Source organism: Ostrinia nubilalis, chromosome 26, assembly GCF_963855985.1.
Source record: "Ostrinia nubilalis chromosome 26, ilOstNubi1.1, whole genome shotgun sequence".
Lineage (NCBI taxonomy): Eukaryota > Metazoa > Arthropoda > Insecta > Lepidoptera > Crambidae > Ostrinia > Ostrinia nubilalis.
Window position 1 is genome coordinate 9,289,214 of NC_087113.1, and position 26,598 is coordinate 9,315,811.

A 26,598-nucleotide genomic window follows, 5' to 3' on the forward strand; every position below is an offset into this window, starting at 1 on the left:
AGTATATTATATGACATAAAATGTTTATCAGTTATCAGTTGTAAAGTGAATTAGAGAGATTAAGAATATTAAGATACCGTCATTCAGGCTGTCTACGGGCTGTTTTCATAGATAACATTTTAAATTATTGGCATTACTTAATTTTAGACGAACAAGTTTGTAAGAATAAAATCGGCATTTACATTTTCATATTTTTATCACTAAATTAGACGTAATTAGTGACGTTTGCGTTAGAGCCTATTGATCAAAAAGCTTCACTAAATTATATTTATTAACGCCCGTATTCACAAGCGATGCTTGCGTGAAGCAGAAAATCGAACGCACAGCGTTGAATACAGCTCTTTGATTGGTTCGTGTGTCACCCTGTGCGTCCACGCGCACTGTGAGACCTCATAGTAATGTTTGTGAATATGGGCGTTAATGTCACTATGTTGCGATCGACCTTCCATTAAACCCGTAGTATGTAGAGATAGGTACGTACCATTTAACACCCTTACATCTTGATATGCTTATAATGTAGGCCTTATAATAGAGCCTTTTGGAACATTGTACAGACAACAGCATGTCAAGCTTAACACTGTGAGATCTAAAGTAGTGGTAATAGGAGCGATTTTGCAACGACAATGTATAGACTGATGTGCTATAGTTTGTACATAGATTGTTATAGTTGCGCTCTACGTTACGCCAAGCATTATTTTAATACACTCGATTGTTTAAAGCCTCTTAGTTCTCCAGTTAAAATCATTGTAAATGATATTTTTTGTGCAAATGTTTGCATTCAAATTCGTGTGTAAAATCGCATACATATTTTTTGTTGGGTTGTCAAACTGTAGCATTTCAAGGATAGCCTCTTATTTTGTTCTTCTTATTATCCATATTTCTTCTAATTTGAATTGTTATTCATAATTCTAACTGATATATTTTTCTCTCATAGGTACTGAATATCACAATACAGTTGAATTAAGATTGTTCGACGCTACACAACGCTTTAGCCAACTCTACGACTCTTCTTTCCTCATTTAAAAATATCACTTAACTGAAAAAATTCAAATCACTACAAAAGTATTTTTAGACTGGTAATTATTTAAACTTTGACATTGGACTAACCATTTTTAGCTTTATTTCTGTCCGTGTAACTACAAATAGCTATAATACATGCGTATAATAATAATAATAAATCATTTATTTGCCAGAATACGGTTACAAATGGTTATAAAAAGAGAAGTTTCCAACATATTCTATCGTACATACGATGTGCAAATATTACAAAAAATACGGTTATGTTTTTAATATTAAAAAGTAGTATCATTATTAATTGAATGTCATGCAAATGTCAGAAAATGATTATGAATTATTGAAATAGCACAAGCATATTATTACATTAGATTCATACAATGTTAATGATACACAATGTCATATTTTAAGAAATTTTTAGATGTCAAGTACAAAATGTCAAAAAGATTTTTCTGTCAGGAATTCATTGACTGTGTAATACATCTTTTGTTTTAAGAATTCTAATAAATTATTTCTAAATTTAGTAAATGTCAATGTTTTAATATCTTCGGGTAATTTATTAAATATTTTTATTGCCATACAATACACATTCCTTGAGTAGAGGGTCAATCTTTGTGGAGGAATTCTCAAATTTTCAGTTTTCCTGCCTCTGTACCTATCAAAGTCTTTGTTTTTATCGAAGAGATGAATGTATCTTTTAACAAAAATCGAAATTTCCAATATATATAGGCAGGGAAGTGGCAAAATGTTTAGAGCCTTGAATAGAGGTTTACAACTATCCACGCATATATATATATATACGCATCTTAATCACATATAAATGACTCACGTGTCGCCTAAATATAGATGGCTATTTATAAACGGCACTTATTTGATTATGACGTAGTATATACGTCAATGTTAGCTATACACAATGGGCGTGATGCTCACGCAATTAAACGGCCTACGTATATACGCACGAGATTTTGGTATCTACAAATGTAACATATTGTTAAAAACATCATAATGGAAAAACAAGGATGTCGACAATAGACATGTTGACACCACCAATCAATTGACGTACTTTTTAAAACTGTCAAAACGAAACTCTCCCATAGATTTTGTATCGCACTACAAGCAAGTGACGTCACTATTTTGTCAACTCAATTAAACTACTTTTTTCAATTACAATGCGACCAAAAATCGTAATTTACAGGCAATTTAACATTAATTAAGTTTTTAAGCCCAGAATGAAGTGTCCTTTTATAAAAGTTTTGTATTCGAATTAGGTATTGAGAAATCGTGTCAAATTGTCTATTGATGTAGATTAAGAGTTAAAAGTGTATTTTTGTACGGTCATTTCTGGTATTGTTGTTTTAAAAAATAAACAAATAAACAGGGTGTAAGATTTAACTTAAATAATGAAACTCAGATAAATACAGTAAATCGTGTTTAAAATGTACTCGGTATAAATATTTTTAAGGCTGATTGTAATTTCTTGCGCGTGTAAAAATATTAAGCATGTATTTTTCAAATTATGGGTTTTTGCACATAAAATTCGATCTTGGATCAGTGACCAAAGTCCTATAAGATCACCTATCAAAGTCCAACTATTAATATGCAGAAACCCATAATCGATTCATGGGAATCGCCATTATAAAAGTGGATTTTAGACTTTGGCCCACAAACCGGATCAACTTTGGACCATGGTAATTGTACACGCACGATGTATTCGCACCTTTGGACTCGAGTTTGCAAATTTTTTGCGTTTGAATAAAAATTAGTTTGAACTTCGGTCTAAATAAATCGGACGTCATTGTTAGTTTGAATAATTTGTTTTGTGTAGCGATTAGAAGTAGGCGTGATGTGACATTATGTGATTTATTTGGAAGCATCCATTTAAAAGATAAGCCTACCTCAGATTATTTTAAGATTTACTTAAGTTATAGAAGACCACAATTATGTAAAATAGGATAGTTGACACCATTTATTAGTTCAAATAAAGAACTTTGTGGTATTTTTATACAGAACTGTCAAAATGAAAATCACACTGTTCTGAAGAAGTTAATAAAAATTGGTCCGAATTATTTTTTTTGTTAAGAAAGTTTATTTTAAATACAAAAATAAGTTTTAAAATGTTACCGCTCATTTTAATAAGTTACCAATAAAATGTTGGTATAAAATTAGGTTAAGATAATGTTTCAATTGAGTTATTGTAAGAAAATGTTGTTACAAATGTTTCAGAATTTTTATGAATAAAAGTATTGGTGATGGTGTTATATGAAAGTCAATGCTGTTTAGAATTAATTTAAAAATTTAAATTCGAATTGAACTGTTTCTAATCTTGTTACAATTCGAATTTCCTAATGAATATTTTCTAAGTTACCGTATGAACATTATTTGTACATGTACCTATTTAAATTTTAATTTAGATAACTCTGATAGTTTTAGCCCAATCAAAATACGAGGTTATTGCATTTAGCTGGTATCGTAAAGATTTGTACTATTAAATACATTTTCTTTGGCGTTCTTACTTTTTAGGGTACCCGTACCCAAAGGGTGTAATCTCGAGACCCTATTATCTCACATACCTATCGTAAAGAAATCTTAAATTACTAAAAAGGTATTTAACCTCTTTAATAATAAGATTATATTGAGACCCTAAGGACAGAATTTAAAAAAATAATTGTAACAAGCACGTGATCTGTCTTTAATAGGTAAGTATGTGGATAGAGGCGAGATCAAGGTCATCATGATACTAGTGACAAGCCATTTACTGCAAATAGTATTTCGATTATAAAATACAAATGAAAATGCAAAGGAAAATCTCATCAGCAACACTGTGGCAATAGTGATGACAATTAAATGTAATTCCATATAATTAACGTCGATTGCGAACGTAAATCATCGGCATGATTTCCCCGACTTTATTCAGATCACGAGTTTTGTATTGTAGCATTCATTTAAAATTTATTTTGCTTTCATTAAGTTTAAAAGCGGTCCGAAAATAGTACCTTGTGGAAGCCCTATAATTTAATTCAATATGAAAATATTTTGTCTAGAAGCCGTCTTCTGGCTGTAACGAACGGACGAATATAAAAATATAAGACCTGGAATCACCTTGATTGTCCTTATAAAACGATGTTTTCGAAGATTAAACTATTAGCCCGATTGAGTCATGTCAAATGTTTGTGTCGTTTTAACCACGCTAAGGGCTTGACACTAGGATTTTCACCTTAGCTTCAACAGCCTTAGCAATAGAAGGAAGCAGATATTAAAAGAATCCTTTAAAATCTACCATATTGGCTCCTTATTATTGCATTTTTCACGTGACTCTTCATTTGGCATTCCAAAATTCTCATTCGTAATTAATTAGAAAATGTAGGACCCCACACTCGTCCTTGAAAATCCAATTCTCATTGAAAATTAAATCTTTAGTGTACCATGTCTTTGGCACTTTTCATTATTTCGTACCTATAGTTTTTAATAAAAGCCAAAGCTCTGTGAAAGCTGTAATGAGAGCTTCTATTGTTTACGGAATGTTATTCACGCTTGCGTACATCTCATCACGGAGCTTTTGCACAAATTTGGAAGCTGCGTGACTGGAAGTTCTTTTTAGCAATTGTGTTTTGTGTTGTTGAAATTTTAGTTTGATGTTTAGTTTTAATGACATTTGAAATATTATACTTGGTGTTAGAAAGCTAATGTGAGCAATGACATTTTATAACAGCACATTATAAATAAAAAACTAATTTATTTATGCAAGTAGGCTTTTAAAAAGCACTCTTACATGTCCCAGTTCCCCTACCACTGCTTCAGGAATCAGGACAATCAATAGGCCAGTGCTGAGAAGAAGCAGCGCAAGAAACTCTCGTCACTATTGTCAGTTAGGGCTTGTTCTAATGACAAAATAGGGCTCGTTCCCACGAAGACATCTCGTTTTTTGTAGGATCCCGTTTCGTAGTATAGGTACGTTTAATATTAACGTTCACACGAACATCCTGTTTAGCAGTGTCCCGAAAATAACTGATCCGTTCCAATTTGTAATTCGAATTTCAAACACACTTGAATCACACCACAGTCCAGTTTTGTAGGATCCAGCATTACTGCATCCCGCAAAACTAGATAACCGTTCCGAAGAAGCTCTAACTCTGTTATGATTTCACAATTAAACTACTAAACCAATTCGATGAACTTTGATATTAGAGTAAGGTAGGGCTTGGGCTACCTTTATCGCAAAAATAACATCCTATAAATGGCGAAAGTTTATCATTTCTTATGATAGCGATAAAAATGTTTAATTAGGGCATGAGTAAAGCGAGGGAGTCGCGAAATAGTTTATCAATGATAGACCAAAGTCCACGCAAACAAAGCTGTAAGTAGAAATTCGTTCGAAAATAGTCTTCAATATAAATAAAGTTACGTTGAACTCTGGACACCTATCCGTACTGTAGTTTGACAACTGATTTATCAAGAAATTATGCAACTTTTCATTCGTTCGTTCGTTTCAGTCAAATGACGTCTACTGCTTGACAAAGGCCTCCTCTAAGGATTTCCACAAAGACCGGTCCTGCGCCGCCCGCATCTAGGCACCTTCCGCGACCTTCACCAGATCGTCGGTCCACTTAGTGGGAGGCCTGCTCACACTACGTCTTCCGGCTCGTGGTCGCCACTTGAAAACTTTTCTACCCCAGCGGCCATCCACTCTGCGAGCTATGTGCCCCGCCCACTGCCACTTGATTTTAGCAATTCTGCGGGCTATGTCAGTCACTTTGGTTCTCTTGCGGATCTCCTCACTTCTGATTCGATCACGCAGGGAAACTTCGAGCATAGCACGCTCTATCGCCCTTTGGGTAACCTTGAGCCTTCTTATGCAACTTATAACTTACTTGCATTCGTCAGTCTATTTTTAAATGATGACAACATTGCTTATCAAAGAGAAAATTTTAAGCCACATGCACTTATATTTTTTTATTAATTAAGTCAATAATACTAATTGATTACCTACACAAATTACTCATCGCTCTAAGACAACTATAAATTTTATCATATCATTATAAACCGGATGGACAACACAGTGCAGTGTAATCATTGTTTTTAATAAAAAACATGTTTTTGTTCAAAATGATTTGGCAAATGTAACGCACACCCTTTTTTTAAAAGTTCCACGTCATGCTGATTTTACATTTACCTAACCATAATCTTAGTTAGTATATGACGATGACATATCAAACAAAAATGCACTTTACATGGTTGTAACAGGTGCGATTATGCAACAAAAATGTAGTTTTATGGTGACGATTGTATACAGATTTAAATGTTTGACGATAGTAATACAAAACGATATCATTGGGCAGGTGTTGATAAACTGATAACAAATCAGTCCACGTTAAAATATCACCGCGAGTACACACACCGAGCGATGCGAATAATAATTTCTGTGACAACGTCAAAAAAAACATAAATATGTCGGCTATGGAACCTTTCGTGAACTACAATGACAAAGTGGTCATAGTGACAGGCGCCAGTTCGGGAATTGGCGCCGAAGCGGCTAAGTACTTCGCCAAATTCGGAGCCAGACTGACTTTGGTCGGTCGAAACGAAGACCGACTACTGAACACGTCCCGGATATGCGAAGAAGAAAAACAAAAGATTCCTGTATGCCTCCTTCTCGACCTAACTCATAAAGGGAGCTGTGAAGCTGTGATTTCGAAAACTGTAGAAGTGTACGGAAAAATTGACGTTTTAGTGAACTGTGCTGGTGTTAATTCTATGTCATCCGTTTTTGACAAATCCATAGAAATCTTCGACGACATAATGGCGATCAATCTAAGAGTACCTTTCTATTTGACGCAGCTAGCTGTGCCGCACCTGATGAAGACGAAAGGGAATATAGTGAATGTGTCCTTTTCAATGATGACGAGGTTCAGGCCAGGGTTTCTGGTGCACAACATGGCAAAGATTGCTCTAGAGAGGTTCGCGAAGCAAGCAGCCCCAGAGCTTGGAATAGAAGGGGTCAGGATTAACTGCGTTTCACCTGGTATCACCAGGACTAATATTCTCTCTGGAATGAAAATAGATAATCCAGCTCATCAGATCATTTACGAGAAGCTGGAATCCATATTGCCACAGGGAAAGGTTCTGGAACCGAAGGAGGTGGCAGCGTATATTTGTCTGGTGGCAAGTGACGTGTTCCCCCATATGAACGGGGGGAATTTAGTCATAGATGGCGCTTCGTCTTTAATTTAGGAAGGTTTATCTAACAACACTAGACAGGTGACAGGTAGTACGACAGAATAGATAAGTAAGGGATGGATGCTTCCCCAACCAAAATAAATTCAAAGACAAGGAATAGTATTTATTTATTTATTTATTAGTAATGGATTGTTGGTTGATAAATGGACTGAGTGTTTAAATTTTTCAATAATAAGAACTGGTATTATACTCCTAACAATCATTCGACTAACCTATACTTTTCACGTACGATTGTGGGGTCAAAATATGCATCAGAAAAAATCAAACAATGTTAATGGAACATAAATTCACTTAGCAATTTTAAACCTGAACTGAAGTAGGTCCAATATTTTGAATCCTTTTTACATAATATCTGTACGTGTACGTACACGTACACTCTTTCCAAAATTGTATTATAATAATGTATGTGTATAGAAATAGTTTTGCGTCTGATTTTAATTTTATTTAATATAAAATTAATGTAAAATGTAATGTTTACTGATTGTATGTTTGTAAATACACGCTTTTGTTACAAATTTTGTTGTTTGTGTATTTGCCTCATTGCCATTGCAGAAGAGAAAAAAAAATTTGGAAAAGTTGAATCATGTTGGAAATTTCTTGTCGAAATAATTACTAGGTAAAATAAATTAGTAGAAGAAATAAACAACTATACTAAAACTAAACTCGGTAATACATTAGTGACATAAACTAGCGCCTTACCTTCAAAATGGCAGTTAAACTTAGCCATAATCAAATAATTCTCTAATGATTATAGCGCCAAGTGTACGTTATTAGTACAAACACACACTGTACATTTGTACCGATAAATACTAATCTTGAACTGCAATGTAGTACACATCTGTTTCTAGGCCAAGGATCTTCGACCTTATACCTTTTGGGTAAGGTTTAAAATTGTTTGGAGTGTGATTGCAAGGATAAGTTATTGATTAAAATGTTCCTGTCTTTCTTGATTATGTATTTAATCAGTTATATTGTTACTATAATACATTAAATTCAAGGCTCAAATCGTCCATTTTCCTCTGGTAAATTAGAGAGGGTCGTGCTCCTGCAGTGGAGACTGAATGACCTGATGATGATGATTGTTACAGAGACTTTTAGTCAGAATACTACTATACTACTATTAGGCTTTTACTCAAAATACTAGGTATAGTCAGTCAAATAGTTCCTGACACTCAAAGTGGCCAAAAATTTATAATGTAAAGCCTTGATCACACGTACCGAGCAAACGGACGAGACAGTGCTCTCTGCCGAGTACTCGGTGTGTATGAACATTACGCCGAGTGCTCGGCCGAGCGCTCGAGTATGTAACTCGCTCACCCAACTGTCTCGACCGAGTAAACATTTTACTGTCTCGCCCGTTTACTCGGTACGTGTGTTCAAGGCTTAACAAAGACTTTTTGATACTTTGTCACGAACTATTTGACGCTGACTGTACCAATTATTAGGTCATGTAATTGATTGGCAAAATTGCCCAGTTCTGTTGGGGCAAGGAAGTACTTACAATAATATATTATTCTAGACATTCAGTATGATTTCCTACTTTACTATTTGTTCATATTACGAGTATTCCTAACCTTAAAGTGAAAACAGTTAAAGCCCAATCTAAATAAAAACCTCTAACACTCATTACACAAAACGAAACTTCCCCAAAACTTTCAAAAACAAACTTATTATGCATTTTAGCTTCAATTTGGGTTCAAATGGGCCTGAAAATGAAAACATCTCACTGAAACTACATAAATCATAATAAAAACCGCCCCTAAGCCATGGGTGGGGGGTGGGGGGTAAGCTTCTTTCGGAATTAGTAAGTAAATAGTCTATTTGTCTTCATGTTTTGGGGGTAATGATATATCAGAGCTTTAGTGGGGGACACAGTGTAAAAGTAAAAGCAGTATACCCTTCTCAGCACTTGACAAATGTTGGTCTCGAAGCGCTGGTAGGGTAAAGACATGTAAAGGCTCCTTAAGAGCAAAATGTTTGACGATTTGTAAGTACTATTTATTAGTCTAAACAAATAAATGAAAGGATAATAAATAAAATGGAAGGATGTAATAAAAATAAACTTGTGTTTAGTTAGAAAAAAAACTAGCTTCTAGTGCCAATCATTCGTATTATAGTTTTTTCTTTTAAATAAATGGCATAAAATTTGGCTTTCATATTGATATTTTGTCCATGTCTACTATAGAAAACTAGCTTTTCTGCGTGCCCCGCCAGAATGTACAGTCACGGAATGAAAAGGTTCGTCAGTTTTCAAATTGATTCCTTCAACGAATCGCGAGCACATATTACCCTTTGAAACTATGTTACAGAATAATCTCGAGTTAGAGAAAATAATCTTTAACTGTTCGTCAGTAAAGTTCAAAATTATTCAGATCAAAGTTGTTTGACGATTTATCTTGTCAAGAAGATTATTATGATTGATAAACTAAAACCTTCTTGTTGGTTCAACCTGCCATTATTATTTCTTATAAAATGAAAAAAACTATTGTCAATTGGTCAATGTCATCATTGCATTGCACTGATGGGATAGAAAAATAAACAAGCAAAACCTTATTCGTTAGCAAACGTCATATTTATTTAAATGTTAGCAGCACTGTTTCTTGCACTGTTATGTTGGCAGGTTTGACTCTTACAGTACCTAGTGCAAGCGAAAACCGACACTAAGGTGACGAACCTTTTCATTCTGCGACTGTACAAGTAGTCTCTCAGGAATAATTTAAATTTCTACTGGTCAAAGAATTTAGTACTATAATTAGGGTTAATTTTTCAGCTCATCGGATAAATTAACCCCAATTAGACTACTACATCGAATTCTGCCTGAAAAATTAAATTGTCATTCTGACACATATCCATTTTACAAAACTTATTAAGCAGATTTTAATAGGTCATTAAAAAAAAGAAGTGTATGAAGAAGTGTTAACAACAATGTTAACCTACTACCCTCACACTACACTATGACCGCGTATGATTTATAACCACGATTCCCGCTTGTCGTCTGTCTTATTCATGGGGGGGAGTGGGGATGAGCCCGGAACGGAATTTGTGCCGAAATTTCAGGTGAACGAGTGTCATAATGAACCTGAATATAACCACAGATTAGAACTCTAATGAGTAATGAGGTGGCATAATACTGGCCCTGTAAACTGATTTGTTTAATTTTGTATTCTTAAGCGAAATTTTCGTCTAAGGAAACAATTTAAAACGCAATCAAATCAAATCAAATCAAAAATATTTATTCAGTTTAGACCACAAGTGGCACTTATGAACGTCAAAATATAGTAAATATAAAAAAAGAAAAGGTAGCCCTTATGGGGCACTTTACATGTCTCCTTATCTTTTAGGCCCTACAAGCGCTTCGAGACAAACATATGGCAAGTGCTGAGAAGAAACGCCGGAACAAACTCAGTCACCACTAATTGCCATGAATTATCTAACGGTAAGAATAACCAAATTTAGACATTTAGAGCGTTATTTATGAGCATTTCATTGACAATAAATGCCTTTCCCTTATTTTTCCTCAACGCGAAATCCCAGCCTCATTGTGTAGGTCCACCTGATTACCGGGCACGTGCATATTTGATGGCCGATGTTCTTACCTGGAACAAAACATGAATAAAATAAGGGGGGGAATTAACCGTTACATAGGGAGTATAAGTTGGTTTACAGTAGAAGATAAGCTATAAAGTTATTGAGACATACCTACGGAATTTTGCGGTGGTAAAATTTTTGTCAAATGGTTCCGGCAAGAGTGGCAAATCCTACTAATATTATAAATGCGAAAGTTTGGATGTCATGATGTCTGGATGTTTGGATGTCTGGATTGTGGTCTGGATGTCTGGATGTTTGTTACTCTTTCACGCAAAAACTACTGAACGGATTTTGTTGAAACTTTACAGTATTACTGTTTATAACCCAGATTAACATATAGGCTATAATTTATGACGATCTGTGACACACTAAATTTCACGCGGGTGAAACCGCGGGCAAAAGCTAGTCTTAAATAAATTAATAATCTTCTAAATATATAAAAGGAGAAACTGACTGACTGATATATCAACGCACAGCCTAAACGGCTAAACACTTGAAATTTGGAAGGGACGTAGCTTAGGTACCGTAGAGGTGCACTAAGAAAGGAATTCCCGTAATTCCCACGAGAACGGGAATTAGCGGGAAAATCCTTTTGTATGATAAATCTAAACCGCTTAAGTTAGACGCTTGAAATTTGGCATGCAGGTACCTTAGTAAACTTAAAGCTTAGTTACAACAGGATATTGCAACATTCCTACGGGAACGGGAGTTAGCGGGAAAAAACATTTGTATGAAAAAATCTAAACCGCGTAAGATAGATGAAGGGGGTAAAACGGGATCCACGCGTACGAAGTCGCGGGCGGCCGCTAGTAATTAATAAATATCCTTGCACCTTGGACATTTTACACTACGCCATCTAGTCCCAAACTAAGTATTAAGTTATCCATGTAGTTCCCGTATCGGAAGAGTAGAACAGGACCTCCCAACTCTTCCCATGGGTGTCACTGGCGTAAGAGGTGACTAAGAGATGAGTTCATCCGAATTCTTCAATTTGGGTCTGATAAATTGGAGAGAGTCGTGATGACCAACTATTTAACAGTGTTGACAAAATCCATGACGAACTTATGAAGATTAGTTTTCTCAATATTTTTTTCAACATGTTTGGTTATTAATTTAGACAAAAATCCGTTTTTGATAGGAATTACGTTCACAACAACAAATGATTTGCTATATCCTAGCTTTTGATGTAGCTACAGCCGAAACCAAGTTTTGGGAGAAAACGTGGAAAAATACCTGCGGACTAGGGCCCGTATTAATAAGTAAATCTGAATCCGAGTCGGGGCCGGCGAGGCCGTTATTTACAAGGTGTTACTTATTCATGATTCTGGATGAGAAGAGAATTGGCTACACTTATTTTTGATGTTGTTTCAACTTTACTGACTAAACTGTAACCACAGAATAGACTTAGTTTTGATGTTGTACCCAATTTCTGGACTAGCACACCGCAGAATGGATAATGTACAGAAGTTGCGGTGTTTAGATTGTCCTGTTTATTGCCTACAAAAGCAGTGCACTACCTTCATCATAAAATGCACCTTATCGCCGCATTACAGTTCGCAATACTTTTACATTCAAAATTAAACTACCTACTAAACCGTTCTTAAGAGTCATGACTGGCAAACAAATGAAACCAAATATCAAAGAAGTGATATTTAGTAAATATTTGTATTGCCTTGTTTTATTTTATGAGAAGGAAATCAGATTCTTCTTCATCGTCGTCAGCATCCAACCAATTGCAGTTTATTGCTGGACAAGTGAACAATTTCCAAGCCAACAATGTCTTTAGTGCACAATCACCCGCTTTTTTCTTCACTAGACATATTCTTGAGGTAGTCATTATGTTAGCCGATCCCAACTAATAAACGCACTCACTTTCTCACTTAAATTTCGGGTGAAAATTATGTCACAAGTGTCACAATTTTAGACTATAAAATCCTGTATTTTAGTCTTCTGCCAAAATATTTGACCCCATTCATTTATAGCCTACACATTTTCACCTTTCCGCAATTTTTTTTTTCTGAGAACCACCGTCACAGTCCTAAAATCTAGACCAAATAAGTGCCAAATGTCAACTGGTCTCGCGCAGGAAATGACAAAATTTCTAACTAAACAACGTGCGAACAAACGCGCTCTGTGATGTGACATTATTATTATGACATCACTTACGTCACTTGTTTACACATTGCCTACCTCAATGTGGCAGGGGTTGACCCCGTATTCACAAACATTACTATGAGGTCTCGCAGTGCGCGTGGACGCACAGGGTGACACACGAACCAATCGCAGGGCTCTATTCAACGCTGTGCGTTCGATTTGCTGCTTCACTTAAGCAAGCATTGTTTGAGAATAGGGGCGTAAATGACTAAACAACGTGCGAACAAACGCGCTCTGTGATGTGACATTTATGACGTCACTCGTTTACGTTGCCTACCTCAATGTGGCAGGGGTTGTGCTTGTGTTCACACCTCTGTATTGAAGTGTGGTGACACAGAATAAACCAATGACATAATATTAATGACGCAGTAAAAAAATATTTTTTATACCCTGGTCAGGGCCGTCTTTAACCTATTATAAGCCCTGGGCACTTAAGGATTAAGGGGGCCCTTATCATCTGGATAAAGGTATTTTAAGCAGATGGGCGCCCCCCTCGGTCGCGGTGCCCTGGGCACGTGCCCAAAGTGCCCAATGGGAAAGAGGGGCCTGACCCTGGTGATAAAATGGTGTTTGAAATATAGAAGGTCATTCTGTATGGTTAAAAGAGTGTTTTCTGTCTGAAGCTTGTTTTGTACGGGACTAGAAGCTGCTGGTCCAAAAAAAAATTTTTGAATTTGACAGAAACCAGGTCTTAACTCTTAAGGACGGCCTCTTTGGTATTTATCAATGAATTTAATTATTAATAAATAACTAAAACGCTTTTCTATATCATTGCCTTTTCCTACCATCGCTTCTGAATTCTGTAATACATAATATCTACTTTTTCCAAGAAAGGATACTAACTCTCTATTTCGTTCGTTCGTTTCAGCCGAATGAATTCCATTCACTACTGGACAAAGGTCTCCCCAACAACTCTATTTATTATATTAAAAATTTAAATTAAATATCAGTACACAAAATCCTATCCCTCCTTATTTCTAGTTTTGATCCTTCGAGCCGGGTAATCACTATAACCTATCCCGGGCATTAGGCACCAACACACATCCGGTGTATCCTGTCGCTTGCACCACCCACCACTGATGACAAACATTCCGCTCCAGTTAGTTTGGCAGCGGACAAATATCGCCACTAAATAAAACGCAGCCGCATTGCCTGCGCACACGCCTTCGCTTGGCAACACTGTGTTAATTGCGCTTCTTTTAATCTTTTTCTCTGATTAGTGGTTAGAAAGTCTTGTCCTAAGTTCGATTCTCAGAAGGATACTTACTCTTGGTGACATTTGCAGTGGCTTGGAAACCCGAGGTTCATCAGACTATCAATTGTTTGATAAAATAGATGATATAATTCGTTCTTCAATCAGCCTGATATAGCTATTAATTAATAATAAAAATATTTCTTAGCAAAAGCATATTTTATGTGGATTCCATACTCATTATGAGAAATTATGGGTAATTATGGGTTCCTCAAAATGTGTCCGTAATATCCCTTTCACCCAGTTACGATCCATCTTGGTCTAATCAAAATAAAATTGTTTCAGCGATTTAACTTCTTCCGCACATTCCCGTGTACATTTAGTTAACAAATAACTAATATAATAGAACTATGCTAAACTAGATCAAGTAAATATCTAGTTTAGAATAGTTTCCTTGCAGCTATTTATTTATTCATTTAAACTTTAATGCCAAATAAATTTGAATTATTTTAAGCTTAGACTACAAACTGCATCTCCACCAAAACACCTACCCAGTATCCATTTAAACCGATATAACCATCGGCTGGTCTATTCCTTATGATCTTTATTATTTAAAGCACAGTGAAATGCCATCGTAAATTCGTCACAACCGTTTTGATATTATTAATTTTATGGCCGCTCCACTAGATGATATGTGACGGCGTTAAGGCGCAAACTACAAAGTTTCTGCCGTTTATTTTCTTCGTTTGCTTCCATCGTGGCAATCTAAATTAACACGGTACAGCATCAGAACGAAATGTCAACAAAGATTTAAGATAAATTTCACCAGAATATTGTGTTAAAATAACACTAGGGACTATTATAAGCTCTTGATCACTGATGATACACGAGATCTTGGAAACTACTTGACGTTTGGATTGTTTATAAGGAGAAAACGTCGGATAAGAATTTTTTTTGCAAAAGAGACAAAGGGAGCTTAGTTTTGAATCTATTAGAGCATAATATAATTGACTACAGTTAGAGTAATTCACAAGAATTTTCTGGGTCAAAAATGCAAAATGTCACAGTTACACAACAACAAAATGGCGCTACATCATACAACTAACTCAAAAACTACTAGACCGATTTCAAAAATTCTTTATTCATCACTGAGTAACTAACATAAGCTGTAGTAAGTACAACGGAATTAATACGGGCGCATCCGCCTGCAAAATCCAGTTCTTTTTTTTCTTAGTCGGGCACTAGGTGGACAGACGATCTGGTGAAGGTCGCGGGAGGTGCCTGGATGAGAGCGGCGCAGGACCGGTCTTTGTGGAAATCCTTGGGGGAGGCCTTTGTCCAGCAGTGGACGTCTTTCGGCTGAAACGAACGAACGAATGAACGGGCACTCTTGTCAGTGGTCGTGGTTGCGCTGACGAGGTACACGGTGGGGTGTTCTAAAATCTAGTTAACCAGTTACAAAATTTCCTTTTGCAGATCTTCCGAAGGCAGAAATTCTGCCTCAGTATTCGCCTTAACAGTTATTTTCTACACTGTAGACACAAGCTATTGTCTCCGTTATTCTGAGACCGCGGTCGGTGCCAGCGGCTTAATAACGTATGGACAATTGATCTCAAGATTCCACTGAGGTTATCAAACCTAATGGGTTTAATTAGGGATTGCAATTAGAATAGGGCACGGAAAGAAAGAAAGAAACATTTATTGCCATGGACATCACAAAAGTCAAAAGATGTAAATAAAAAAAAAGCAAATAAGACAGAGGTGACATAAAACATACAATAGAAGAGAAAGTAAACTGAGCAGTGCCACCCTGTCGCACAGCGATGCCCATGGCAATGGGACCTCACTCAGCATATGCCGTGGCCCCCGGTGAGGAAGGCCACGACGCTGGTTTTCAGTGATGGGCACGGGATGTTAAGAAGTTTATTTTTGTTTTGGCCGAATTAGAAATGCAAATGGGGACACAATGATGAAGACACAATTTCCTAAGATCCTACTTACCTATCCATACTATTCCATACACACTATTAATGCAGTTTATTTTATGGCTGACAAGGATGTATGTAGGATTTTAATGGTGATAGAATTTATCAAATTGGTCAAGAGTTTCGGATCTTGTTCAATCCAAACAAACATATATAATTTCCTCTTTTTAAGTGTAAATAGATGACAAAATTTTAAGCCGCAAACAATAAACGTTTACTTTAGTTCCAAAATGTTAAACTGACTGAACAACAATAAAAGCTGAGATTGTAATAAAAAGTATTAAATGGGATTCTAAGCGAGCAATAAAAAAATATAACTCCGTCTAAAATCATGTTTAAAAAATATTTAATAAAATCATGATGAATGAGAACAAAAATATTGTCAGAAAAATAAATAAAAATGTACCCTCATATTACAACAGCGTAAAAAATGTAAATCGTCTCACTTTGTTGGCTTTCTTTTTATTAGAAGTCTATTGTTAAGAAAATAATAAGTACATTGTATGTAACAAACGGAATTGTGTTCTATTTCTGTGAAAACTTAATATCTTGAAAGTTTGAAAAGATTTTTGTTACTTTTGTCAAAATTATCAAAGAAATTTCATTAACAGCTCCTCTAAAACTCATCTATTTTACCAGTATGAACCGTTAGAAACTCTGAAAAACTTAATATCCCTATAATGTGTACATAATGTTCGTTTACGGATCTCCTCATTTCTGATTCGATCTCGTAAAGATACACCGAGCATAGCCCTCTCCATAGCACGCTGTGCAACTTTGAGCTTCTGTATAAGGCCTATAATATAGCAGGAAGGCGCTGGACGCAGGCCGCTACCAACCGGGCAACATGGAAAGCATTGAGGGAGGCTTATGTTCAGTAGGCTGAAATGATGAAAGATGAAAAAAAAAGAATGGACGTCCTATGGCTGAGATGATGATGATGATGATGATGTGTACATAATGTTAGAAAAGACTTGATTATTTTTATCAAAATGAATAAAGAAATTTCATTATCATCTCCTTTGAATCACTATTCTACCAACATGAACCGTTACTATCAACTCTTAAGAATAGCGTCTGTAGTAGCATTATTAAAAGTCGTCGCCAATATCGATATTATCGTGCAATAATTTAATTTCCTCTCTCACTAGCACGTCCGGTCGCCGCGAGGGTCGCATCGCTTCTGACTCGAGAGGGGGGCGGGGGGCAGGGGCGGAAATTTAAAACTTTTACCCCCACTACTCGCTCGGAACGTTAATGTACTTAACGTCAGGCAGGATCTTGATATGAAACTGAAATTGGTACCGTATCAGTTGAGTACGGACGGAGGTATATTCGGTTTAATTTAGCAAGTTGGAAATTAAATAATATATTATCTTTTGAGTGCTAGGGATGAAAATTGGGATGGAAATAAAACTTCTGGCATTCTGCGAATAAAGGGTTTCGTCTGTGTAAAGGGATATGAGATACCTACACAGAGGGTCCTAGACAGTTCACGTTAACCTTAATTTGAATATTGATGCCTTACAGCCTTACATATTATTATGAAAATTTTACTCGTATCCCGTTTCTTGGATGCTTAACTAAAAAACGTCTACTGATGGGACAGGGACAAACATTAAAAACATATCATTAAGTAGTTTTTCTCTTTTTTACAATTAAAACTTCGATAGCATACGTCAGACTAGACATGTTTGTGATGATAAAATATTTTCTTAAAGGTTATACCTTTGTTTGTCACCTGTCATCCGCTTTGCAATGGAGGGAAGTCGAACCCTAACTTCGAACTCCTATCTTCTTCTGATTAATTTCGTTGCGGGTCCAATGACAGCTTAACTTTCCCCCGGGACAAACTTGACCTTCACTGGTTGGGTTTTCATTGGCGGTCAAGCTGTAGATCCTGGCTACACAGGAGTTGCGGCGGTGGAAACGAGAGGTGGGAATAGTCCCGTACTCAATGTTTAGCTTAACATGCTGGTCGTCCGTACACCCGTTCTTCCCAAGGTCAGACCACCACGTTGCCTCATTCACGAAAGTCTGACTCACACAAAACATTTCAGTAATATCTACGCTCATGCCTCTGGCATTCTCCACGCTTCAAAGCTTTTATATTTTTGGCACAAATCTCTAAAAAAAGCTCGTAAATAACATCGCATTTCGTTCTAAAATATTATAGTTTTAATAAAGAAAACTCTTTGTTTTTGATCTTCGAGAAACGTTTGATAAATTCGCCAATGATTGCTCAGCTCAATAGATTTTTTATTTTATTTTTGTTTTTGAGCATAATTTGTAGACTAATCTTATATGAATCAACTTAGAACTATCTTTCAATCGTCAGAGAACATAACTCTGTCGTAAATTCTAATATAATAAAATACGTATTTCATTTGCTGGATGAAAAATAAAAAGAATTATAAAGTTGCGATGACGAATCATTTTAACGGAATAATTGAAACGTTTTTATGCGTAACGTAAATCATTTAAGAGGTTTGACGTTTGTTTACGTAAGAAGATAATAATATGCCTACTTAGCTATACCAATTTGGTATGATAATGACGTAAAATAATTAAAAAAAAACTAAAATTAGATACGTCGTCCGAATTTATAAACGATGACGCACAATTAATTATTAACAATATAATGTAGACGTCATAATTGAAACGCGTGTTAAATATTATACATAATGTATGAGTTCTATTGATCTATTTTAAAAAGAACCAGAAAAAAGATCAAGGTTCGAGAATCGAGATATACGCCCGCAAGATCAATGACCCTTCACCGAAATAACTATCAGAGTTATTTTAGAACCGACGAGAAAAAAACCGTGTAGTATTTAGTCAACGACAAGTTTACACGCATTAACGCCGAGTTTACACGAACACAGAATCACGTTCGGGAAACAAATTGCACGGCGATTAGCAACTGGCCTAATAAACGTACTCCGAATTCAAATTTCGACCATTTTCAATTGACCCCTCCAATCACTCCGGCCGACCAATCAATGTTCTATTAAACGTCAAGCATATGACGCGCGGCAGCTCAGGATATATTGGCGGAAAATGCTGGCCGGCTGCCAACAAAAGACAAGCGTCTGATCGCGGAAGCATGTTATGCTATACAAGAGCGTATTACAATTGTAATAACGTTGTATATCGATCAGCCGCTGTCAGCTGTGCAGGAGTTATTGGTATTTGATAGCTCGCGACACGTTTATGATGCGGACGCGACGATATTGAAACGGTTTTGAGGCGAGATCGAAACGAGCAAATTGGATGAGGTGTGGACTGAGTGATTGTGATTATAAAATTATTTATGACTATTAGCGGGATGATTTACTAAATAGCTTGGTAATAAAGATTTCACTCGAATTATCTCATTATCAGAACTGAGCTTTGTGCGTATCGCCAGGCCTGTTCATCTCCGCGAGTTTACATCGAAAACAAAACAAGCACGATGGCACCCAACAGGATTACTATTCGACAAGGCCTCACATACGAGCGAGCATTGACTCACGCACGCGTATTCTTGTGTATGATGGAAAAAAATAATATTACCTATGCTTTTTCATGCTTAATCATGACGTATTTCCTCCGCCATTTTTTGCAGTTTGGCACCTCACGTCACACATCATTTTACCGAAGTCAGCCCTATGGCTTCGGCGTAGTACCGATCACTGACGTTTGTCAACAAAATGGTGCTTGACTCTTGAGACAATCTAAATTACACAATATTGTTAATGACATTGAGCATACATTTTTTTAAATACCTCCGCGAAGTAAACCTTCTGTACGTAGTACTTATTATTATTCTGTGGTATCGCATCATGTGATGAATGTTATAAATTCATTTTATGAATAATATATTTGTTACTATTTTCTACTCGCATTTCATCACTAATTTCCGTGTGAGGCTTTATATCTTACCCAAAGCATAATGATGACGAGTTTCATATGCCTTCTTGAGTAAAGTGCCTTTTGCTTTCACGTCAACAATCAATACAATCTTTGTCCAAAAACCAATCAGTCTCTCTTTTAGTAATTTTCATACCAAATATTCCTTTCACAAAATCTCTTCTCCCAAAGCTATTTGTATGCGAACATTCTATTCTTAGCCCATACATGTGACATAAATATCTAAAATCACTATCTCTAAATAGATTCAGTATTTCTAAACAGCCAAAATTTCGTACACGACTCGAATTATTGAGCAATACTTATACAACATCAAAGTTGGTGCGAAATTGATTAACGTAATTAAAATCAAAATTGTTCGCAGAATACCTCACAATGCAAGAATTCGACCTAAAACCTGAAGGCGGTGTAAAATTGGTCTTATTATAGGCAGTCACGTCTTTAGGGGGGTAGGGGGGAGGGATATTTGTCTATCTCTATTACTGTAATTGGGGATCCCTTTGAAATTCACTCGTAAAGTGTGGGGTGACCATCGATCGCTAATGACGTTAGGACCAGTCCTGATGTTATTTCAAAATTCAATACCTAACGATTCCTACTAATTACTAAATTAATAGACCAACTGTGTCGGCATTGGAATGCCGATTCAAGGGTCACTAGTTCGATCCCTGTAGACCGCTAGGCTATGTAGTGGACCAACTCTTCACCTAAGCATATTATTAGATAATCGTCAAGTCATTTAGTTTTCACTGCAGGAGCGAAAGTAACTCTGTCTGTCTCTCTTTCACGCCTAAACCACTGAACCGATTTTGATGAAATTTGGCAGGAACATAGTTTGAGTCCCGGGAAAGGACATAGGATAGTTTTTTATCCCGGTTTTTGAAACAGGGACGCGCGCGATAAAGTTTTTCTGTGACAGACAAAATTCCACGCGGGCGAAGCCGCGGGCGGAAAGCTAGTAATATATAATTTCAAAATGCAGCTGGTTTAAGGGTCACTAGTTCGATCCCCGTCGACCGCTAGACTAATAGTGGACCAACTCTTCACCTAAGCATAATTCGTCGTTTTTTAGCTTTCACTTCGTCAAGTCATTTAGTTTTCACTGCAGGAGCGCAACTCTCTAACTTTACCAAAGGCATAAGGAAGATTTCGCCGCTACCGCTTAATGTCTGGGTTCAGCTTGGTAAATTAGGATCACTCCTACTTTGCTTGTAGATGTTGTAAAAGGGGTCCCTTTTTAGGAAAAAATATGCAAACATTAAGCTTACCAAGGTACCATCGGCAACAGTGTTAACTATCCTACCATTGCCTGTCATGTCATCTCGTTCTATCGCAAAGAATCACCATTTGATGAGAGCGAGAGCAAAAACGGAAATGGATAGTTAACAGTGTGGCCGTGTGTACATAGTTAGCAAATATAAATAAATAGACAAATGAAACGGAATTTTACAGCAATATTATTTACTTCTACAAAACCTACCTTTCTTTGGGTCTGTCCTGTACCTACTGTAGTAAATGTTATTACTGTGTCAATAAAGTTATTTGTATTTACCCCCACCTGGTCTCCAAAAGTCTCCAAGCCACAGTCACTGTACCCCAACTAAGGGATACATAACAGTAACTCAGCAAACTTGCCGCGTAAAATTTAATCCAGATGCGTCTCTCATTCTAAACTCGATTAGTTAAAGTTATTAACGTTGTTAGTTCTGTACAGACATCAACGTAAACATTGTGATCTTAAGTACTTGTTATAAGAGTGAGTTTGTACTAAATATGTTAGGGTGATGTGCGGTTAACTGTACGAAGCACTTTGCGGAATCTGTTGCGATTATTACTTCTGTTATGTGTGTATGTTACAGGAAAAGTATGAATTCTAGGAATTGTATAGAACTCCTAGGAAATGTATACGATTCTTAAGCTATTTAGGAAATGTGTAAAATATTGATTCAGAGATTTTATAGAATTCTAATATCGTATTAGGAAATGTATAAAACGAATGCTATGTGTGAATAAAATAAGTAAAACACGTGTATAAATGAAGAATCAGAGTTTTATTTAGGCTCTCATTGAGACTAACGAGTTACAAACATACGGTATAATACATATAATGAATAGCATAATAAATTAAATATTTATTAATTCTTTAATCGAATGATGCAATACTCTTTTTCTCGCTCCCAACGCACCGCATGTCCACGCGTATTCATTGAAATCTTAAATAGGTATATTACATTTCCGATTATTTAGGAAATGTTTAAATTTCCTAGGAAATTTGTGTAATATATAATCTACATCACACATTTCCGGGTGATTTTAGGAATTCTATACAATTCCTAGGAATTATATACAATGATGGATTTCATAAATTTCCTGTAACATGTACACAAAATCAACAGCAAATCAGAGTACTTTGTTGTAAAATAGTTCTTATTACCACCAAATAACAGTGTTTAAGCTTGATGTGTTGTCTGTACATGTTTGTGAAAGCAATTTAGTAAGTAATCGTGGGTAAATACATAATAATTATTTAGAGCACAGCGTGGGCTGATAAAGTCACACTTATGACAAATGATTAAGCCATCTCTACACATTGGGTATATGTTGGGCCAATCTGTTGGCCCAACAAGATATGAACTATAAGAGTAGGCGCACACCGTTGATTTTAAGTTGACCGATAGTTGTGCCCGATTTTAAATTGTATGAAGAATCGGCCAAATCGAATCGGCGTAGTGTGCGCACTCCCATACATGCCCATACTGATCACATTCTGGGAGTGGGTAGTCAATGCGAAAAATCGCTCAGCGGTTGGAATGTGCAGGTGTCAAAATGTCCATAAGGACCGGCTGTTAGTGTGGCAATAAGTATGAACGTCGAAATGAGCAATGGTTAAAATGATCTGAAGTTAAAATGTCTTCGGGTTTATTAAAACAAGCGTCTTATTGTATAATAGCTAACGTGAACACGTGTTTAAATGCATCAAGATAAAAATGTCCAAAAAACCTCTTTATTGACTGGACTACAAGAACATTGAGCATTTTGATATTTAATTTTATTAATTTAATCATGAGCACAATATATCAGATGATCATTTTATCTATCACACCTTTTGTTGTACTTGTATTTTGTGATGTGTACCATTTGTCACTAAACCATTGTAACCATGGTGATAATGTACATTTTGACACTGGGACTTTTTGAAGTTCATACTTTTTGGCACACTAACAGCCGGTCCGTATGGACATTTTGACACCTGCACATTCCAACCGTTGAGCGATTTTTCGCATTGACTACCAACTCCCAGAATGTACTGATCAACTGCCCGACTAAACTATCGGCCGACGAAAAATCAACGGTGTGCGCCTACTCTTAGTCTAGCGCCTAACTCAGTCAATACCTGACGTATGGGAGCGGCACGGGGGGTGGGGGTGTTTTTGTAACGTCAAACGTCAGCGAGACTTCAGTGGGTCAAGACAAAGTGCAAATTATAATCGCAAACCAGTCGAAAAGTGGTCGAAAAGCCCCTTTTTTGTATGGAGTTTTGACGGATTCGATTTTTGATTCGATTAAAAAGTGCGTTTTGTCTAGGGGGGCAGATTTATGTTATGTCACGTCATAATTATGTCAATTGTCAATGTCACCCCTTCTATGCAGGTCTCACACGTTTGACCTCAATCTCAATACTAACAAATAACGAATAAATCCTAAATCAGACCTTCTAAATTAAGACCTATTTACTCCAGTTTTAGCAACTGTATTTAAAGTTACAAGCAACAATCAACAACCATAAATTGTTCTATTTGTTAAAATTCTAACATTCTTATAAACACCCCTGTTACTTTACCCCACCCCACAATACGCCCCTACGTAACGCCTATTGACTAGTGATGCAACGAATACGAATATTCGTATTCGTCGAATAGTAGACATTTACCGAATATTCGTATTCGGTGAAATAATAATTACGAATACCTACTTTTTAGGGTTCCGTAGCCAAATGGCAAAAAACGGAACCCTTATAGATTCGTCATGTCTGTCTGTCTGTCCGTCCGTCTGTCCGTCCGTATGTCACAGCCATTTTTTTCCGAAACTATAAGAGCTATACTGTTGAAACTTGGTAAGTAGATGTATTCTGTGAACCGCATTAAGATTTTGATGCAAAAATAAAAAAATAATAATAAATATTGGGGGCTCCCCATACTTAGAACTGAAACTCAAAAAATTTTTTTTCATCAAACACATACTTGTAGGGTATCTATGGATAGGTCTTCAAAAATGATATCGAGGTTTCTAAAATATTTTTTTTCTAAACCGAATAGTTTGCGTGACAGACGCTTCCAAAGTGGAAAAAAAGTTGGTCCCCCCCCCCCCCCTTTAACTTCTATAAGAAAATGAAAAATCTAAAAAAAACATATGATGTACATTACTATGAAAACTACCAACGAAAATTGTTTTGAACGAGATCTAGTAAGTAGTTTTTTTTTTAATACCTCGTAAATCGTAAACCGCTTATTACCGCGTAATCTTTCATACTAATAACTTAAATAAAAAAGAATAATTTTAATTTCATAAATCAATGGTACGGAACCTTCGGTGCGCGAGTGGGCCGGTTTTTTTAAATTTTGTCTCACACGTGTGTGTCTCCGAACACTATAGCCACAACCACATGACGGGAAACCCACGGTAAGTATGTAACATAGTAGTAAGCAAGATCTCTTCTGGAATTTGACAGTCAATAGCAGGTCGATTGTACAAGTATTATTTTGTTTTATGATTAGTTACAAACTAAAGTGATACAATACCAAAAAAATGCCATTTGTAAATAATTACTAAAACATTAACCATGATAAAAAGAGTTTAATTTATGAGTATTTCATGACTATGTAGAGATATTCGTATTCGCCGAATAGTAGATTTAATATTCGTATTCGTAAAAGTAGTATTCGTTGCATCTAGGGTTGCCAGGTCCAAAACCACAAAAGCCGGACTCTGTGCTTCATTTGGCCGGACATTTAACCCTAAAAGCCGGACATGTGACATGTGCAATTAGTGTCATAGCTCACGAGTGAGTACTATCATCATCGGTTGCCCAACATCATAATGCGTGCGCTTCATATTATTCTGTGGCTCGACTTTCGCCTGGCACGGCAGCCAAATAAAAAAGCCTAACAAAATCCGGACAGGCCGGACATGCCAATATTTGGCCGGACAAGACCGTAAAAAGCCAAACATGTCCGGCTAAAGCCGGATACCTGGCAACCCTAGTTGCATCACTACTATTAACAAACACATGAATATAATAACACAGCGTGTCACGTGAGCAATTAGCCGCTACGACAATCGTAACGACAGCGCTACGGTCCGGCTATCGATTCGGGCTATTTCCGCTTCCGTCTACACGCTACGACTACGAGGGTGCGAGCGAATTCTATTGGACGTTGATGAGCTATTTTTAGTCGTGAAAAGATGATATTGAACGTTAAAAATAGAGCTATGATTTTTGCTACAAAATTGCTTTGTTTGAAGTTTGCTGATACATGTTTTCTTTAATTATATTTTAACTGTTAATGTCCGAAAAGGTGAAGACAAAATAGGTACTTATTATTTAAGAAAATGTAAACATTATTAGTTACTTTCATATAAAAGATTTTGCGTCTGAATTTTATTAATTTGATAGAAAAAATGTGACAGTAATTTCCTGACAGTCTATATTTATCGATAACACTGTCTTGTTATTGATTTTAATAATAAAACCCAAAACTCTTAATTAGTAGGCAATTCGTATGTGCATTTGTGGGATTGTTCCAAAAATTCTTCACACGGCTTTCATGCAAATGAAAGTTCCACAGACGATCTCCAGTTAGTACCTGAAATGGTAATTCTGACAGTGACGAGTGGACACATTCGAAGCGATTTGACGTACACGATGCGCCAATCATAGTAGTGGCTGTCGCTCGAAGTGGGGATTCAAATTTAGCTATTTTTGTTGACTTGATTTACATGGACGACTTATTTTTATAAAAATTAGACTGTCAAATAAATTGAACAAAAACAGATTTAATTTTGTTTTTATTAAATTGCCAATTACTTTATTACACCACAAACAAATATATTGGCATACAAATCAAGTATAACATGAGAAATAATTACTCGTAGGTACATATTGAAATTAAAACTTCCCACAAAAATGTATTTGTTAAATTTCGAACGAATATGAAGTATGTATTTAATTTAATAACGGAAAGTTGTTACCTCGTTTCATATGAATTTTAAAAAAGTGTAATTCTAACCGTATTTATCTTTAAAGAATGGGTAGAACGAAATTATATTGTAATTACATTTAGCAAATTATTCAGCGAATATATTCAAACTACATTTTTTAAACAGATACATCCTGAGAACCAATTATAACTTCATTTCGTAGTATGAGAAGATGAGAATTGTCATAAAACATTATGAAAAAGAAATATCGTTTATGTTACGTCTATTTAGCGATCGCTATAATCTTGTATATTTTGATTA

General features: G+C 36.1%; 1 protein-coding gene across 1 annotated transcript in view; it reads right to left on the bottom strand.

Annotated features, from left to right (window-relative positions):
• The window catches only part of LOC135084642 (heterogeneous nuclear ribonucleoprotein L), a 517,182-nt gene that overhangs the window by 222,389 nt on the left and 268,195 nt on the right, over positions 1-26,598 (bottom strand). The gene's annotated exons all lie outside the window — the stretch shown is intronic.